Source organism: Cynocephalus volans, chromosome 5 (genome assembly GCF_027409185.1).
Source record: "Cynocephalus volans isolate mCynVol1 chromosome 5, mCynVol1.pri, whole genome shotgun sequence".
NCBI classification, from domain to species: domain Eukaryota; kingdom Metazoa; phylum Chordata; class Mammalia; order Dermoptera; family Cynocephalidae; genus Cynocephalus; species Cynocephalus volans.
In genome coordinates this window covers 96,603,060-96,608,143 of record NC_084464.1, presented here as the reverse complement: position 1 = coordinate 96,608,143, position 5,084 = coordinate 96,603,060, and positions in this window count along the sequence as shown.

The window sequence follows — 5,084 nt, the reverse complement described above, 5'->3', positions numbered from 1 at the left end:
GAGTTTGTAGATAACAGAAATTTATTTCTCACAGTTCTGGAAACTACAAAGTTCATGATTGAGGTGTTAGCAGATTTGGTGTCTGGTGAAGGCTTTCTTCCTGGTTCATAGATGTTTTCTTCTTGCCGTGTTCTCACATGGTGGGAGAAGCGATTGAGTTCCCTTGGGCTTCTTTTATAAGATAATAATCCCATTCATGAGGGCTCTGCCTTCATGACCTAATCACCTTTGAAAAGGCCCCACCTCCTAGTCACAACACCTTGGGGATTAGGATTTCAACATACGAATTTTGGGGTACACAAACATTCAGACCAAAACAACAGGTGAAATATATCCAAAATCCAATGATCTCTCACCATCTGCTTCAGTGCTACCTTAACCTAAGGTATGTTATCTTATGCCTGGATTATTGTAATAGCCTCTTAACTGGTCTTCCTGATCCCACTCTTGGCCTCTTCAAATCTGTGTCCTCCACAGCAGCCAAAATGCTTCTTTAAAATCTAACTTCAATCTTATAACACCTCTGCTCAAGATTCTCAATTGGTGTCCATCTCATTCATAGTAAGAGTGGAAGTTCTTAAATAACCCAATAAGACCCTTTATGAACTTTGTCCCAGTTCCCTTTCTGATTGCACTCCTGTTATACTCCCCCAGCTCCCTCTGCTGCAGTTGCATGAGCCTCCTTGTTCTTGAACATGTCAGTCATGCTCCTGCTCAGTGTCCTGTGCATTCTTTGGAATTTGCCTGGGATGCTCACTCCTTTCTCCACTCCGTTACTTCTGTCAAGTCTTTACCTTCCTACTGTTATCTTCCTTGGCTACTCTGTCTAAAATTTCATCCCATTAATTTCTGACCTTTCCCCTACCTGATGTTTGTCCTTAGCACTATTCAGTATCTAACAGTCCATGTCTTCTACTTAATTACCTTGTCTCTTTCATTTAGGCACCATATCTGAAATAGTGCCTGTCACACAGCGGGTGGTCAATAATTATCTGTGGAGTAGATGAATGAATGAGTGGCTGAGGAAGGGATGTTGAAGACTGTTAACAGCATAAGTGGTTTGCCCACCAGACCAGTGGATTCATTTCACAATGGACCACGTGGTCCAGGTCTCAGTGTGCATCAGGCCATAGTAGATCACTTATGAGAACAATGATAGATATATACATATATGGCTAGACACATCCTGCCTTTATTTTTTTCTTTTTCTTTCCTATTATTGGTGTTTCTCGGTGATGTTTGATAGAGATAACTTTCTTCTTTGATCAGTTTTTGTTTGCATTTATTTATTTAGTGCAGCAAATAGGCACTGTTCTCTACTGTTGATGATAAAGGAGCAGTGGAGGGGGATATGAACAGATGTAAATAGAAGAGGTAAATTTAGTACAATGTTTGCAATTTATAAAGGATTTAGGTTTGATATTGTTTGTAAGGCTTATCTACCTAGTTTGTGGCCCTTCTGTAAACAGGAAATAGAGTCATATTATTACAATAGCTGTTCTGTTCTTTCAAAAATAATTTTCCAACATTCTCCATTGGTAACATAAGCCAACCTTACGGACAATGTTAAAGACTGATGAAATAGTTTTAAAATGGACCATTTTTCTTAATTTCCATTTATTATTGTTCTTTTCCTGTGGTAGATTTTGTTCTCATAGCTAACAGAAAACTAAACAACCTTGTACACCACGTAATTACAATCATTTGTTACAGCTAACTGACCACTTCTCAGCATGGATTAGTTTGGGGGTTGGATGTGGCATGTTAATCTGCAGCAGCCTTTCCAAGGATGTTGAATTATGAGCTTTGCAGACCTCTTTTGATGCCTAATTCTATCCAGCCTCACAATTTGCCAAGTTGTATTCTTTTGTTTTTCTAGCAAGGGGGTAATCTGCTGGTTCTTCCCCCAACTCTGAACCCCTGTGCTTTTAAGATTATCCCTTGGTCTTTGTTTTACCAAAGTTTTACCATGTTGTACACAACGTGATTTTCTTTATATTTATACTAGTCGGGTTTGTTGCGTTTTTGACTTAGTTCTTTTGACAGTTTCGGAAAATTTTAAGCCAGTGTCTGTTCAAATATGATCACTGCCTTTTGTCTCTCTCCCACCATCCAGGACTCTAGTGGTATTTCTTATTGGAACATTTTACTGGGACCCATGTCTCCTACCATCTTTTGCATATTTTCGATCATTTTTGCTCTTTAAATAATTTCAGTATTTTCCACTGACCTATTTTAGGGTTCATTAATCCTATCCCTTCTATTGCATTTTTAATATCTGCAATTGTATTTTTAGTTTTCAAGTTTCCATTTGATTCTTAATTTCTGTATCTATCATCTATGTCTTAAAAATATTAATGAGTTCATATATGATACCTTCAGTAACTGGGAAATCTGTAGGTCTGTTGATTATTTTTTTCCCTTTGGGTTTTGTTTCTTCAACTGTTTAGCCATTTTTAATCAAATAACTAACATTGTGTATGAAAAAATGTAGAGGTTCCAAATGGTACTGTTTTCCTCCAGAGAGTTCACTCTTCTCTGACAGATAGAGTGGGGGCTATATCTAACCAGATTCCATCAAACTCTGGTTCTCCCTAATAAGGCATGATCCTTCGGGGATCCCAGTGGGGAGTCTGGAATCTTTATTATGGCACCACTTCCTTGGCATCTCCTGAAGTCCAGTTTTTATTCCTTAGAAATCATGAGATAGTCAAAAGCTTCATTCTACATTACAGAAACTTTCTACTTAACTTTGTAGTCTTTTGCCTTTGAATAATTCAAGAATTTGGTTAATGTCTGATGTCAGAATCCATTAGTTTGGGGCTCACTTCCTTGTTATTCCCTTTTCTCCAAGATCTTGGACCTCAAGTCTTCGATGTTTGGAAGTCCTGTACTCCAACTTTTGTCTGTCCATCGCTTTAAGATTACCAGAAGATCTGTTGATTTTCTTGCATCCTAGCAGAGGCCGGTGAGTTCTCTGACTCTTACATTTCAGCTCAAATCTCTACATTAGCTTTTCCATTTGGATCCTACTCTCTCCAGTGCAGGTTTACACAATAGCTCTCTCATGCTTGCAAACAGACTTGTTTGTTTGTTTTCAGTAAGCAATCTGGTTTCAAGTTCTTAGCAGGAGCAATATTCAATACATTCAGAAATAGAATTCTGAAATTAAATTTTTATTCTAAATTGTATTTTGTAATTGCAATATTTCCCTTCTATAAGTCTAAAGCAGCATTATTCAATAGAAATAAATAAAAGCGATGAATGCAAAACACATATTGAATTTTCAATTTTCTAGTAGCAATATTAAAAAGTAAAGTGAAATTAATTTTATAACATGTTTTATTTAACCCAAGATATTTCAAATATTTTCATTCAACTAGTTATCAATATAAAAATTAATGGTAGCATTTAAAATCTTTTAAACTAAGCCTTTTACATTTTGTTTGTTTGTTTTTGGCAGCTAGCTGGTATGGGGATCTGAACCCTTGATCTTGGTGTTACAAGGTGGCACCCTGCCAACTGAGCTAACTAGCCAGCCATAAACTATGTCTTTGATATCTGGTGTCCAGTTAACACGTAGATAGATCTTAATTTGGACTAGCCAAATTTCAAGCTTTTAGTACACATGTGGTTAAGTGGCTATACGTGTGTACATGCAGATCTAGATAGACAAGAATGAGTAGATTTAATCAAAATTGAAAAAAAGTAGTTTAATTATATTTTGAAAGAAACTTGTCACTTTTGGTGATATTTCTGTGAGCTAACAGATCTCTTAGAGAGCTGGAACCAAAGGAAAGTAGAACTTATCGAAAACCTCTATATAGAATAAAATGGCATGAAAAGTTTACATAAAAAAGCACAAGTGAAAATCTCCGATTGTCAAATATTTCAAAAAAATTTTTTTCATTAAAACACAGACCAATCCTTATTTTTAATGCTTTGATATCTGCTTTTCATTCTCATGAGTATTTGTACAAGGCAGGCCATATGTGAAGGTGCAGTAGATAGACAGTAGGGCTGTCTATTCTGTGGTATGAAATCATACCTCTGGGCTTGAAATACCTTCCCAACCCAGAGTTGGTGCCATATCTGTGACAAATGGCACAGCTCTTAATTGCACAATTAGAGAAAGAAAAAAAAAAAAAAACCTCGATAGTTAAATAGCACTGAGAGAGGTAACACATTGACTTAAGAATGAAGTCTTTCTTCACCTTTCTTCCTTACAGGTGTTGATGGTGATAATAGGGTGACCAAGTATGTAAGCAATGGAGAATGGAAGATAAGAGGGAGACTGGGAGGGTGATGACAAATTGTCACAGAATACTTGCTATATTTATTGGGTGCCTGTTATGCCTCAGACATTGCTCTAAGACTTAACATCAATTAAGTCTTACAGTTGTATAAAATTTCTAATACAAGTGTTATAATTATTCTCAACCATATTCTGCAGATGAGAAAATCAAGGCACTGAAAGGATTTTGCTTAAAGTTCCATAGCAAATAAATGATGAAACTGGAACATTGAGTGAGATTGATTCATTCCAAAGTCTTAAAACTGAACTACTACTCTCTACTGTCTCCTGCATATAACGTACAATTTTGCCTCGATCTAGACCTTCTGTTAAAAACTGTGGCTTTTAATATTCTATGTAATTCATTGCATAGAGTTGTCAGAATGAATTTAGATCACCTAGAAATACCTACTAAGGATTTTTTTGAATCATTATATTTTATCTTTGTAATTTTAAGGAGTATTTGAATTGTAAAGATTAAGGAAAAAAAAAAAAAAAGACCAGGGATGTCAATTCCTTGGGTTTTGAGTAGATAACAGCAAAGATTTTCCTATAATTCAGGACTCTCTGACAGCTAAGTCAATACTAAAAATGTGAGGGTTAAATATTGATTCCCTTGCCTGTTATATCCATCAGGGCATTATGTAGTGAATGATTTTACTTTCATATTGTAAAATATCCTGATATCAGACATTCAATTTTAGTCATCACTTCATTAAGAGGTATCTGCTCTGAAGATGACTGTAGACCAGACTGCACAGTGTTAGGAGTGAAGCACTTATTCGTTTAT